Source organism: Salminus brasiliensis, chromosome 21, assembly GCF_030463535.1.
Source record: "Salminus brasiliensis chromosome 21, fSalBra1.hap2, whole genome shotgun sequence".
Taxonomy (NCBI): Eukaryota; Metazoa; Chordata; class Actinopteri; order Characiformes; family Bryconidae; genus Salminus; species Salminus brasiliensis.
Window position 1 is genome coordinate 9,169,739 of NC_132898.1, and position 15,718 is coordinate 9,185,456.

Sequence of the window (15,718 nt, forward strand, 5' to 3'; positions counted from 1 at the left end):
TTAAGAATCCAAATGAGATGCAAATGAGCTGCTTTAGAGAGCTCAGAGAGAGCAGACAGCGAAACGAGTGAACCGCCCGCTTTCTCTTTCTGTCTGCAGCCCCTTTTTCCTCATGCTCACTCAGACTGCTTATTTGATCCAGGAGTGTCCTCTCTATATCTGTCCTCCCTAAGATCTGGTTCTTCTGGCCCTCAGCTCAGTGCTGAATTAAAAACACTCACATGATATAATCCAACCACAGAAAACACATTCGAGATCCATCTTTGACCATGCGGACCAGTGAAATGTGAACATGATCCACCAAAAATAATGTTAATGCCAGGTGTAAATGGCTCTAAATGATTCTAACCAGCTAACTGAACAACCAGGCTGCATAACTTGGAAAAACATGGGGAGTATTTATAAGCAATAATATAATAATAATAAGGAAGGATTTCAGTTTAGCCCAAAAAAGCCCAAAATCAAGCCTGCCTAGCAAGAGAAAACTGAGGAACCAGCTAGACAATTAAATTCCACACATATCCAGATATCCAGCGTAGCCTTTGCCTGCATTTTGGCCTCTCGTTTACATGAACACAATGTTTTAAGCGACTGAAAATGCTCTCCAGGGTGCAGATTTCCAACTCTGCTGGAACGTGAATATATATAGTTCAATAAACAACCATCTGAAAGCGGTATTTGAAGAATTCTTCAACTAGGCAAAGAACCATTTGATTACTCAAGTGGTTCTTTGAGTTGTCATGGTTCTATATCGGACCATTGCATTTTATTAAAGAACCCCTGAAGATCCCCTTTTGTTCAGAGTATAGTGGGGTATGCTTGTTTGGGCATGGAATCCAATGGAGGGCAGATAAGTTACACTCTTAAAACAGGTTTCTTAAAGGCCTCTTTAGTAAAGCCAGTGGTTCTGTATAGAACCATGACAAAATAAAGAACAATTTGAATGCTTAAGTGCTTCTTTGCCTGGTCAAATGGTTTTTGTTTGGATTGGTGGTTCTATAATAAAATTTTAATAAAAGAATTCCACTATTGTCACAAGTCAAATAACCATTTTCTAGCACTATGAACAATCACTTTTGCTGAACGTATACTTACAATGCTGTACCAACTACGTCTTTGGGCAAGTACATATTTTATTCAGGCCCAAGCAATGTAAATCAGGTATGTCTCTTAAATTACCATTCCTTAATGTAGGTTCTGCACATAGAGACACAGAACATGGTCTAGATACACATGCACATTCATTCTCCACTCACAGTACTGACTTTCTCTCGTAGTAGGCAGCCCATGCGTGTCGTATTTGGCTCTGTTTCAGACAGAAGCCAGTGACGGGATGTGACTGGGCATACTCGTCTGGCCCGGGGTACCGGGCTGAGGGTGGAGGGGTGCTGGGCCTGGCTAATGAATGGCCGTCAGTGTGCATCAGCATTAGCGAGGCTGTGATTACGCCAGCCACTCTCCCCCGGATATAGCCTAAATTAAAGATGTGGGTTACAACCTTAACCCCTGTGGCTCTGCGCTCAGCCAGCCAGCGCAGCTGCTGCCGTCTCGATTACAAACGTGGCCTTTCTGCAAAGAAAATGTGGCCAATTTCCAAATTTGTCCCCATGTTTGTCTACGTGCACCTCTTACAAATTGACCCTATAAACTGAAGTGGCTCAGACCACAAACTGGGGGAAAACAGGTTCTGCATTTTCTCACTCAACTCAAACCTATCCGGTTCCTCATGTAGTTCATGTGGAATCTACATTACGTTCAACACAGTTATGTTTAGTAATCCAGGAATGTCCATCTTATAGGTTCCAATTAGTATACAGGTCTAGTTAGTATACTAATATACAGTATATTATAATAATATTAATATAGTATATTATATATTATTATAATATATAATACTAGTATACTATAAGTAAAATTCCTGAAGGAGCTGTATAACTTAAAAAATGATCATAAAATTAATCTCCGTTGTTATTATCATTATGATTTAACTGCTTTTTTGTCCTTCTTTATGCTATAAGCTGAATGAAAGCCTATCATTAAAGTATATATGTAATGTAATAACTGTATTTTCCTCAATAAAAAAAAGAAGAAAAGTTTTATATAGTAAGTAGTTGGACGGAGTCCGATAGAAAACAGTTGACATGCGCTCTCCGTGGTGGGTAGGTGACGCTCTCTCCCCTTAACATTTTTAAGCGATGGAGCTGGGGACCCGGCACTTTCCTCCGATCGTGTTGACTGCCCAACAATGGCATATCAGAGGCAGTTTGAAAAGAGGCGGTGCCTGGATTTGTATGTATTAAAGGACATTTAACTGATGGGTTAATTGGCACTGATTGGCTGAAATGTTTTTACAAATCATCACTGTCATGCAAAAACCACCAAAACTGCAACTTTACTGGAGAAGAAAAAACTCTTGACCCTTTAAAAAGATTTTGTTCCAGGTAATGTTGGTGCATTTCTATTGGTTCATTCATAATGGGAATTCTGACACAATGTAAAAAACAACTATCAGATTTAAATTCTGTCAAATTATGTCTACAACAGCTTAGCTCCACCCAAGGCACAAGGCAAAAAAACAGGCTGGCCAGTCAGAACAGAGGCCATTTACATATACCTCTCTTAAAGGCACAGTAAGATATACATACTTATTTAATTCTAAGGAATAAAGAGAGGTTGGAAAACAGACATGTGCAAAATGAATTACTCCTGTTTTTGTTATAAACAGAAATGAAAGTCATTAATGGACCTCAAAAATAAAATGCAGGAGAAAAGTAAGAACCGATCCCTTTAAAAAATGAAGAAGCTTTTCTGGCACAGGCTGAGTGAAAATGCAGACAGTCTTCATTCACCCATAAGCAAGGGTGAGGGTCTTAGCCTGCTGCTGGTTTATAAATACAAACTGGAAAGTGAGGCCCATCTCCTCCAGCTCAGCCAAGCAGGATCTAACTGTGTTTATATTCAGGCAGGCAGCAGGCTAGTGTCCAAACAGGCCCTGGAGAAAAACCACCAAGGCTGAACCCAAAATGGCACTGTGTTCCTGTCACACAGTGAACGTCTGGAGTGCAAAAGCCATTAGCCTAGCAGAGAGATGTTCCAGAATCAGGTCTGCTGTATTTTACTAGCTAGCTTTTTTTCCTTGTTGTCCTCAGAACCCCCTCCTTTGTTTCCTCAGTAAGTACAGAGGCAAAGCCTCCATGAAAGATTTAATGACCGACTTTTACAAGTTTTCAGTGGCACGGATCCCTTTTTCCCTGCACATGAATATCTGAAGATGCCGTCACTGCTCACAGAACCATTGCTGTTTGAATGCTAATATGCTTTGCGTCAGGCTGGTCCTAAGTTGCAAGATGTAATTTTTTGTTTAGTTCGAGTAAGTTTTGCCAAATTTACACAATTTTCCAAGTGCATATTAGTCTAGAGTTAACAGATTTTTCAGACAGCATTGGCCTTCAGAGAAAGCTGAATAATTGTGACTTGTTGTTTTGGACTTGACCACTGGTATAACTTCAAGTCAGAGTCAGATTAACCACCAATGCAGTTAGAAACTAACCGAAATATCAACCATTTTCACTCTAGGCCTATGTCCTAGACACGTCACTGATTGGGACTACCAGTGGTACTGTGACCCACATCCAGTAATTTTTTTGGAAAACAGCAGTGGACTCTTTACAGATAGAGACACTTCATACATTCCATAGTTTGGATGTACATTGTTAGGATGTAAACACTTCATCATAGAATACATTCTGGAGAAACTTGAATGAAACTTGAAGAATTGGTGATGGTGATAGGAAGCAGATGTCTGAGGAGATTAGTACTTCCAAAAGCTAAAATGCTAGAAAAGAAATTATGGTTGCAAATGTACACAGAGAAGGTTTTGGTCCATAATAAATACATTTATGGTAGAGAAATGCACAAAGTTTAAGATTTACCACAATTTATCCATTACCAACACACATAATTGTTTCCTTTGTAAATGTCCATTTTCATGGTTAAATAAAGGCTGGTTTATTTATTTATTTACTAACAGGTGTCTTTATACAGAAAGACTGACTTCAGTGTGCTCAATCAGTGAATAGTTACACTGACTTCAAAAAAAGCTAACTGTCAGAATGGCTGGGTTTTTGTGTGGCTCCACCTGTGAGATGACCTCAAATGGAGTGAAGCAGGGACGGAGGCAGACTGCAAATAGACATCAGCACTGGAAACTCTCTCCAGGGGGTTGATGGGACAGACACAGTCTGATCAACTTCCGACATCTAAAGAGGCACTACACACAACAGGCTGGCTCTGCCTGTACAAAAGTGTGTTAGCAAACTGTACGAAGGCCAGTCTAAACAAAATGTGCAGTAAAAAAGCTAACAGTAGCTGACAGTTGCTGACAGTTGCTGACAGCACAGAGAAAAAAAAACACAATCTACTTCTTTTGTTCATTGTTAGCCACACTAGCATGCTAGTCATTTTAATTACTAGGCAATATGAAACATGAACTCATGGCTTTGACCAGTTAGTACATGCTCTGTCCTCACCTTCTAGATATTTTAACTCAAGAAATGTGGCTTAAGGCCCGTCTAGTGATCAGTTTACTATAACAACCCCTCTGACCCCTCATTTTAGTGAGTTATATGCCCCCAGCTGCCTGTTTAGCTTTAGCATAAATAGGGCTACTCTTTCCACACAGCTGCAATGGCATGAACCTGTAGATAAATCTTCCTTTTCCTCTCATCCTGATCCATTGTGTCCATCTACCCCCCAAAAGCACACCAACAAAGGGTCTCTTTTTCAGCCTTTCTGTCTGTGAAGGCTTTCCAAGTCCCCAGTTCATTTGTTAGGTCTCCTGGGTGTCCAGGGAAGACAGGGAGCTCCTGTTGGAGACTTTTGTTGACTGAGTTTCTCATTTTGGGTCATAAAATTAGACTTCTCTGCTAGAGGAGTGCGGTCTGAGTCTGGAAAACACGTTCTGGCCTAGAGTTTTATGGGAGAAGCTTTCATGTGGAGATTTATTTGTGTAAATAGGGCAAGCAAACGAGAGATTTATAGTTGGGTTAGTCCATGTTTGTTTGTAAGGATAGATTTAAGATGTATTTCAGGTCAGAACAGCTCAGAAGGCAAAGCCATCACCTCGAGGCAGTGGTGTTCCTGGAATTAAAATAGAACGGCTAAATGGCACAAAGTAGTTCATTACATTACATCTCTAAAGGTTTCTGAAAAAAATGCTTCTAGGTATAAAATGAATAATGAATAATTAATCTGTTTACCAGCTGGCGGTCAAATAGCTGGAATAATGATATTTAGGCTATTGTGCTAATACTACTCTCAAATGGTCAGAATATTGATAATTGTCTCTTTGTTGTTAATTATTGTTTCATTATTTTCTCTAATTCATTACATACATGTTATTGTATGAATGCAGTTTATATACATGACAATCATAAGCTATTTTAGGTGGTAGTAATTTCAGGCTCCTGTAGATGCCGTTGTACGAAGATGATGGGGCAATAAATACTTGTAGGGTGTGCAGCAGGATACATAGATTGATAGGAGGTGGTACAGTGCAGTGACTGTCTCTATTGATGTTTGGAAAATGGGTCACAAAGCAGATGTTAATGATTGGAAAAAAGTGGGGGTGCCAAAGGCCACAGTGTGAAGGAAGTAGCTGAATTTGCAGGTGTGTTGAAGCATATGGTCATATGGGTCTACCAGCAGTGGCAAAAATCCCAGTCTACAGGAGATTCTCGACAGGTGGGCTTCTGAATGAATATCGTTTCGCTTTCAGGCAATAATTGCTTCTAGAAGTCACCGCAGGTCCTTCTAATCAGGTCCATTTCTAAAAGAACAGTCAGCAAGGAACTGAACACCATGAACATGTGAAGTAGAGTTACTGCAAAACTGCCTTTGATCACTTCAGTTCAGGAATGATGAGAATGTAGACTGGGATTTCTGCCACTGCTGGTAGACCTGTGTGACCGTATGCTTCCATATACCTGCAAATTCAGCTACTTCTACACTATGGTCTTTAGCACTCCCAAATGCAACCACTACTTTTTGCCAATCATTAACATCTGCTTTATTACCCATTTTCCATACATCAATCGAGACAGTCACTGCACTGTAAAACTTCTTCTCAATCTATGAATCCCACTGCACACCCCTCAGATCATTCTCATGCAACGACATATGCAGCTACTCCTCTAGCTGATGACTTGCATTGTTGCCTTAGGCTCATTTGAGGCTGATCCAGAGCATCCCATTCTATCAGCAAAACTTTTCACTGGAGATTACACACAGACTTAACATAATTCACTAATTACCGGGGATGTCTGAAAACCTTGGGCACATGTATGAATGGTAATATCCACAGTGTACTAAACAAATGAGAACATTTAATATTAATGTAATTTCTGTTTATGTTTTCAGAAGCGACTTGACTTTTCTCGAACATTACATGCAGATGTGAACACTTTCATACATCTACAAGAGCACTGACCATTCCCATCAGCACTCTTCGGCTTCCACTGCTAGCTGCTCCATAAATGAGTGTCAAGGTCACTGTAACCATGGTGATGAGACATCTGAGTGGAGATGACATAATGACAGCAGTGCCTTGTGGGACAGCAGAGCAGCTGGAGTTAAAACAGTGTCTAGAGACTTCTTCCCCGTCTCACACCAACCGTCACTGTCTCTGCTTATGAGCAGGTTACACAGTCCTGCTCCTCTGGGCTGTCACACACTCCCACACAGTGTTCAGAGAGCTGACCTGCTATATGGACACTGGTGCTCTGACCTTGCCATAAAAAAGATTAACTGTGCCACTCATGACTAATTGAGTGACAGATCTAACTGAATCTAAAAGAACCTCTTTTTCACAGTAGCCATAAAATGCCATTCACACCTGTTTTTTCCTCAATACAATTGACAGACAATATTTCAGTGGATACAGTATGTGCAGGTCTGTGATTTACAAAACTGAAGTTTTATCTTTCATACTGTAGGCAAGTGCTGTCTGTTATCTGAAGGTAGCAGCTTAGGCAGAGAATGGTAGACCCCTTTACCCCTCAGTTCTCTCTAGCAGCTCAACATAGGAAGCCCTAATTCATTTGAATATAGAACAACAGGGAAAATAATTCATCCATAGTGAATCTGAGTTGTTTCTTCCTATTTGTAAAATACACAAGTTGCCTCAAGTATCCAGGTCATGCTGTTTGCCATCAGCAGCCGGTGTCTGAGAGAGCATTAATTGGCCTTAATGCCAATTGGCCTTAATTAATTGGCCTGTTGATTATTCTGTGCCATAACAGGTTGAGGGAAGCTCATAACACAATATTGTTTGTATTAAAAACGTGAAAGTTTTATGCCACTGTGTTTGTTATTATATTATTAATTAGAAATGTCAAGCAGTTGTTGTTGGGAAAATAACTGGATTTGTTTCAAATGTTGAAATACATTTATTGAATTGCTTTATTTCTTGTTGTGTTAGTGAAATTGGTATTGAGAATTGTAATTTTAAACTACAAAATTTCTGGTATCATGACATCCCTAGTGACAGATGCATCAGAATGGCTGTGTCATCACCCATCAGGGGCTGTAAAATGAAATGAAAGCCTAGAACTGAGTGTACTGTAAAGGTATACCATACTCGCTTTCACAGAGGAAAGATGCTTATGTGTACCTTTTCACAAGCTCTCAGTTTCAAATAGAAAATGCCTGGTGTCTTCGGTGTTTGGGGCAGTGCGACATCTGCAAGTGAAACCGAAGATACTGAAGATGTGCCCTTGAGGGTACGGCCCCAGTGAGAGTCTGGTACCTTTTTAATTAGAGAGTCTTGGCTAACTTTGCGATTGTTTTTTAGTTAATGAGGCTCTCAAGGACACTTTTTACATAAGAGAGTGTTTTACCGCCACAGAGGAACAATATTTTCTAAACAGGATCTTCTCTTATTCTCTTTCTGTTCTCTTAGATACAAGTTATACTTTCAATGTTCTTCTGTTTCTACAATCCCAAAACTGACCCAAGAGACAATCCATGGATTTTCTCACTTTGATCTAAATATCGTCTCACAGATTTAGATAACTTTTGTATATTTTTAGAGTGAAGGAGAACTTTTCTTATTCATCTCCAGAATGTCTAACAACTGAATGTTGATGTTAAAGCAGCTTTATGCAGGTATAGGCATTTCTCGCCTAGCAAGTTAAAACTGTTGATTGTCTTTGGCATAGGACCGGTCAGCAGCCCAGGTCTTGCACAATCGGGACTTCTGCAGATCCTGCCGAACTTAAGGGCAAGGGGCGGAGCCTACCCCTGGACAGCCGTCGGGAAACAAACTGGTGGCGGTGGGGAGGAAGGACTTCACATCACTTCTAAAAGCAGAAAAAAGCTTGTAAGCATGCATTCGTGGATGAGCTGGGAGGGACAGAACCGTCAGTGACAGTAAAAGAAGCATATGGACTGAGGCGCTAGAGTAATATTACAGGATTTACAGAAATATGACTCGGATTATGCTGCGTTACACAGTTCTCACAAGCATTATCTTGTTTTCTTGTGTTCACCAGAGTTACATAGTTAGCAACATGCCGAGCTCAAAGTAGCAACAGTAGACACGCTGTCCTCTTTAATACAGAACAGCGGAGAACAGTGGAGCATCAGCAATAGTTTGAAGCTGTTATTTGAAAGTAAAATTGCTACATAATGAAATAAAAAGAATTAAAGGAGACAAAGACAAAGACAGAGCCAATGGATGGCTGACAGTCCTTTGGGTAAAAAAGGGTTAAATCATTTCCTCTCCTTAGGCCTGTATGAACCATTTGTCATGGGTTGTTAGATATCCACCATAAAGATCTATGTTCCCCTGGGAGGTTAAGGCCAAGTGTGTGTGTGTGCGTGACATTATCAGTGGTACCAAACCACAGAGTCTCAGATGATGGGTGGCTTCTGACCGGCTCCTCTCTGCGTGAAGATGGCTATATTGAGGCTGCATGCTTTGAATCTTTCTCAGTGTTAACAACCGGGGGGATGGGGCTGCTTCAAAAATCAATTCTCTCCACCACCACACTGCTCCTGCCAGTGAGAGAACATACTGCAAGGAGCGAACAGAAGTCATTTCAGCAACAGCTGACCACCAACTAGACAAGATTCAACATCAGCTACTCAGGAGAACAGGAACAGGGAGTTAGTCTGGACTGAGTCTGCTCTAAAATAAAGATGCTAAATAAAATGTTCTTTGGAGTAAAGCCTAAGAAGAACCACTTCTGGTTCCTCAAAGAAGTATGAATGTAAGTAAGACGTATGAGTGTAAAGAAACTTTTGAAAGCCTAAAGAATCAGTCAACCTTAGGGGGTCAGAGTCAGAGTCAGAATCAAAGTCAAAAAAAAAGTTTTATGGGTTAAATAAAACAATTATAATTTTACATTATAGTTTTCTACCAACCATTTGAAACCCCTAGACCTGATCAGGATGAACATTTTAATTATTATCATTATGGTTATTATAATTATTATTTGTTACATTCATATTTTATAATAATCATATAATTAAATTTTCTCAACAACAATGTAGCACTGTTAATGCTTTAAAAAGGTTCTTCACACTCACATACCTCGTTTCCCTAATAAACTATCCACTGAAATGTTCTCTTTTAGGCCTGTGTAACGTCAAGAACCTGGCAATTTGATATGTGACATAAAACATACAATTTAGTATATCACGATGTTTTAAATCAAATTCATAGTATCTTTGCACATAAAATATTCAAAATGTATACTGTGCTCTTGAGAATCAGTACAGTATTGCAAAACAACATTGTGACAGTGCACAGTTTCTTGAATGTAATTTTGAAAATGTAGCCTAAACACTTTTATCCATATGATATTAATTTTAGTCATGTTAGAGTAAATATGCAGCATAGGGCACAGTGAGTGAACTGCATGTCCCATTTGAACCCGAGTCCCCTCAGCAGTGAACTGAGCTTTGCAAATGGGTTCAATGATGCATGGAATATAAAACCATCCCTAGTCATCCCTACTCACCCGAGTGCACACAGGGTTATGATTCCTCTAGATAAGCAAAGCCCCCAGCAAAGACCACACGTTCAAAAAATGAGTTGCCAATGATGTTTTAATACAGCATTTTTTGAACTGGTCTTGGTCCTTGTTGTTTCCCGGTCTAGAAGCAGTTTTGAAGGCCAATTAGGATTATACAACTACTGTCTACAGGTTTTTGGAGCACTGCGGAGTTCCAGGTGGTTTATTCAGAAGTGCGTCAAGACCTAGAAATTAAACTACCAGTGGAAACTACAGCCGGTCAACTAGGGTGATGCCGTAGAAGAGCCACTTTTGGTTTCCTGAAGAACCTTTCAGTGCATAGAACCTTTACTGTTAATGAGATGTCATGAGAAGTGTGAAGATCCTTTTCTAAAATGTTATATGTCCAGTTCAGTCCATACATTAAAAACCCGATGTAAAAACACACCTCATCTCCTCGCAGTCTGCAGTATAAAAATGAACCTTTTATGCACGTTACTTCCTAAAAATGTAGAAATCGGTTGTAATCGGAGGAGGATAAGGGAGGTAAAGATCTACAGTAAAGATCTGTGAAGATTATACAGGTTTCCTCCTGTGTTTTTACTACAAACAACAGAATTGAGTCAATTCATAGAAAAGGAAGTTCATTTGAGGGGAAAAAAAATCCTTTGATATTGACATTGGAAAGGCCTGCGTGATAATGAGGCGGTGTGCCACAGAGAGGCTCGTATTGCAGAAACGGTTCAAATCAATGAATTACGTAATGTGATTTAGAGTAGAGAGGGTCATCAGAAGGTAATGGGAGCCACATCAGTCATGCAGGGTAAAGAGAACAACAGACACACACACAGGCACGTAGACAATGTGTGCAAGACTGTACGCAATTATTGTCCCTGGTACACTGTGTAAAGAACACTGCATTATTAATGTCATTCAAAATGCCTTAGAGGTTTTTTTCAGTCTCCAGATTAAAATTATTTACACCTTTAAAAAACTATTAACAATATTAAAGTTAGGGATGTCCCAATCCGATCCAGGCATATTTTAATGGATCGGGTATTGGCTATTTTAACCTCAATTTAGTTCTGAGTCTTTGTTTTAAACAGTGTTCAGAGCGCCACCTGGTGTCCACAAGACGCCATTAGTGGACAATATCGCCCAGTCAGCAGCAGTGTGGACGTTCTACAGTCCATATACAGACCATAATACAGACCATAATACAGACCATGATAACAAAAAACTCCTAAGACAAAATGTCATGCCCTCTGTGAGTAAGCTGAAGCTTGGGCATCTTTGAAACCTTTAGGTCAACAGGACAATTATCGCAAGCATACCTCAAAGTCCACCAAGGCTTGGTTTCAGTAGAAGTCCTGGAAGATGCTGGAGTGGTCATCACTGACTTAAAGCCCTCAGAAAGTCTTTGGTGGGATTTGAAGAAGGAGGTTGCAGCACACAAACTCAAGAATATTGGGTGAACTGCAAGTCATTGGCCATGAGGAATGGCCAATGATTCCTCAGGAAAGTTGACAGAAGCTGGTGTCTGGCTATGCATCACGTTTGCAGCAGGTCATAACAGTAAAAGGGAGCTCTACTAAGTGCCAAAGACTCTTGTTATGAAGGGGTTGAATAATTCTGAGGCTGCAAACATAATTAAAAGTGGCATTTTGTGTTGAATGTGAAGAACGCCTGTTTTGTTAGTTGTGTTGAGCTCTTTTAAAAAAAATTCTTGTTTGGTTTAGTGCAAACAGAAGTTAGCATCGATAGAACACATCATTTATCTGTGCTAATAATGAGTGGGGATTCCACCTGAGATTTATGGATGGGGGCTAGGCATTTACTCTGAGACAGGCATCCCTCAGGATAAGTAAAATGGCCCTAAAATGTCTGTTCATCAGGATTGTTTGGAGTAGCAACAGACCTAAATTGTGAAATTAGCACACATTAGATCTGTCCATAGTTAGTGTTAAGGTTTCCTTAAATGCTCTACAAAAGGTACTGAGGTCAAGCAATTCTCTCTCAAGCTTACCCTTATTTTCTGCTGAGCTGCCACCTGTCCTACTGTTCCCATCTGCATATAGAGGAACTAAGAGATATAAACTATGTTATGATCAACACTGGTTGTTTTACTGGCTTTATCTCACTGAACAACAATCTATAACCACTACTGGTGAGATTTGTGGGACATTCTGAGATAAGAGGGTAGACATCCCACCTCTCCTGCATATTGATAACAGAAAATCAAATTTTGTATCTTGGGCTTGCTCGCTCTTTTTGGGTGAGACAAAGCAAGTGAGTGACAGATGTAGCCAGAGACAGTGAGACATAGAGCATCCTGATTGGTCTCTCTTTTTGCACAGCAGACCTACCAGTGTTATCTGTGGGTGGAATTTACAGTCGACCGCTCTCATTCATTGTGCATCGGTTTAGTTTAGTGTCCTGCAGCTCCATGGCAGAGTGTTCTGCTACTGGAAATAACATACTACCCCTGACTGTAGGGTCAGAATAATGACAGTGTTTCTGCTCTGTTTACATCCGTGCCTTTTTAATGTCCATGGGGGTTAACTGACTGTAAAAGTCAATTATTTCTATATACTGCTTAGTATATATTATTTACTATATACTAACTAGTTAGCTGTGCTGTTCTTTAGATGTCTTTCATGAGGAGTGTGCTAAAGTCTCTTAAAATGTTAATTAAATGTTTATTATATTTGTTTAAATGTTATAATAGAATACAAAAAATGTTAAATAAAATATTAACATCCCATTTTCAGCATAAAACTACCAAACATGGTTTACAGATTAGTCAAAAAAACCAAAGTTGCTTGGTGCTACCTTCCTAAAGTTAATTTTTGTAAGGTGGCATGTGTGTGAAAACAAAGAATAGAAAGAGCTGTAACAGTTTTAGCTCTAAGCTCTCACTGTCTGTGATCTAGCTAACTAGAAGGTAAGAACAAGGTAAAAACGTGATAGCTAGCTGTTGTAGACAGGTATCTCATCAGCTGCTATAAGCACAAACGGATACGGTTACTGCCACACCACTCTGCTAAAGCCTAGCGATACCCCTGTAGAGGAGGATGGAGAATGGAAGGTCATTCTCTCATCTGTGAAGCTGAAATATCAAGTCGCTTAATAAACAACATGAATAAGTCTTAACTCCATGGGCTGAAGATTGGAGTGAGTCATGAGCAGCAAGCAGAAGCCCAATTCCCACTGGAGCCTTATCCCCCCAACTTTCATACCATTTTAACATCCAGAAAAGGTTTTTGATAAACAAGTGCTAGCTACTTAAGACCCCCTACCACCTCTTAATCGAAGCGCTGGCTAATCCGCTACCCCGTCTAGCTACAGAAAAGGACATCTGAAAAAATGGTCTAATCTCTTATAATGGTGCTTTTAAGTGGATGATTAAGTAGCAGCTCTCTGAAGATTCAATTTGAGGCTCTGAAGTTGCTATCGCAGTTGCTAACTGCTGTTTTCTTGCTGTAAGATAATAGCGCAGTAAATTTTCCTGACTGTTTTTTTCTTTCTTTAAAGGAGATTTAAAAGAGAAGTGGTGTTCAGGAGGATGCTGGAATTGGGGAGAAGGGAAAGAATGAAGAGGGAAAGATGAATGAACTAATGTTGTATGTTATGTTTTATGTTAATACACAACTATAAAGTGGGTTGTTATATGAACACACTCTTACTTAGCTCCCTAGCTCACTAATTACATCAGGTGTGTTGGCAGCAGGTGCTACTCTAAAATATGCAGGCCAGTTCTACTGAGAACTGGTGTACTTGAAGTTAAGGCACCAGCCAGATAGCAAACAGGTCATGGTCCAGGCCACTCTGACTATCTTCATTCATGGAACGACGACAGTGACAGCGTCCAAAGCTAGGTGCCAAAATACAGCCACATTCGGCTGAGATTACCATTAGATTTTCTTTGTTTCCTATCAATGCCAGCTTAAAACCCAAGAGAAGAAATGATTCATGATTCATCATATTCAAATCTTGCCCACTTCATCCAACTAAGAGACTCATTTCAATAAGTGATGATGTAACATGCAAGCTGGAAAGCCAAGAACTGCTGACATGCACAAAAGACTAAATACTCACAGTGGAAATTCATTCAAGTGTCAGTTTTAAGTGGAGCACAAGAAAAGCACTTGAGTAAATCCCGCTATCAGGGACAGCCATTCCCTCCTTGTCTCTAGCATCTGGGTAAGTCTGTATGAGCTGATCTACAGTAGAGAAATGATTGATTTAGTACTGTAGCATTAAACTAATGAATGATGTGGCTAAACATGACATATACCCAAGTTCTGCAGGTTTCTCCTTTACAACGTCTTGTATCATGGTGCTCGTTCAGTCTCTTGTCATTTCAAGGACTGACCACTGCACCTCCCTAATGGCTGTTCCTCCTACAACTGTCACTCTGCTCCTGTGTTCTCTTCAATGGCATCCTGCTGCTGTCCACATAATATTTGAAGATCCTGCTGCTGACCTACAAAGCCGAAAACAGGCCTTCACCTCCCTATCTGATGACAATGGTTGACTCATCATCCTTCAAGACACCCTGAGGACAAGTCTTAAGACTTTTTATCTGTATTGGAGTTTGGGCAATGACACAGTGATCATAAGTTTGCCTCTGTGCACTACCACAATGGATTTGAAATGGAGCAATCAAGACGTAGTTGAAGCGTAGCCACTGTTACATGGTCTCTTCAGTTTCACAGGCTTAAAAGTAATTGGACAATTGACTGATAAGCACTTTCATGGCTATATGTAACATGTTTGCACATTAGAAACTTTAGGAGTGGCCAAATCAACAATTTTAAAGAGAAGGAATGTACTGGTGAGCTCAGCAACGCCACAAGGATGGAAGTCCACAGAAGACTGAAGTAAATGAACAGAGAATTCCTGCCTTTATAACATATAGGGTTTGCGATCATGATCTGATGCATACCACATTATCTGTCAAACATGGTGGAGGCAGTGTTATGGCATCGGTGTGTATGGCTGAGTCTGTTGGTACTGCAAATCTCATTGGATGGCATGTTCCAGTCCCTGTACTGTACCCAAAACATACCACAAAACCAACCTTTTTAAGGCAAATAAATCAAATAAATGTATTGTTTTTTAATAGCTGAGCCAGTCACCTGACCGTAGTCCAACTGTACATGCTTTTAAGCTACTGAAAACAATACTGAAAGGCAGAAATACCCGCAAACAAGCAGCAACTGAAGACCTGTCAAAGCATCTAATGGGAGCATTTGGTTATGTCATTGCCTGTCTGTCAAGTATATAAAACAATCCTTATAGTTCTAGTTAGTTGGGGCACTGGTGGCTCAGTGGTAAGAGCACTGGAATTTTGATGACAGGGTTGTGGGTTCAATATCTGGCTTTGATAAACTGCCACTGTTGGGTTTTTGAGCAAGGCCCCTAATGGGCACCACAGAGAAGACCACCCACTGCTTCAGGCACTTGTGTTTATTAGTGTATATGTGTATGTTCACTGCATGGATGGGTTAAAGGCGGAAGGTCAGCTTTCATCTGTCTGCAACACAAATGGTGTAATCTTTGAATTATGTTAGTTTGCTCAGTTACCTTAATCACACCTTCATTGCTTCATTTCAAATCCATTGATCGGGTGTAGAGGCAAAATTATGGAAATGGTCACTGTCCAAATACTTATGGAGCCCACTGCATTTAATCTTTTA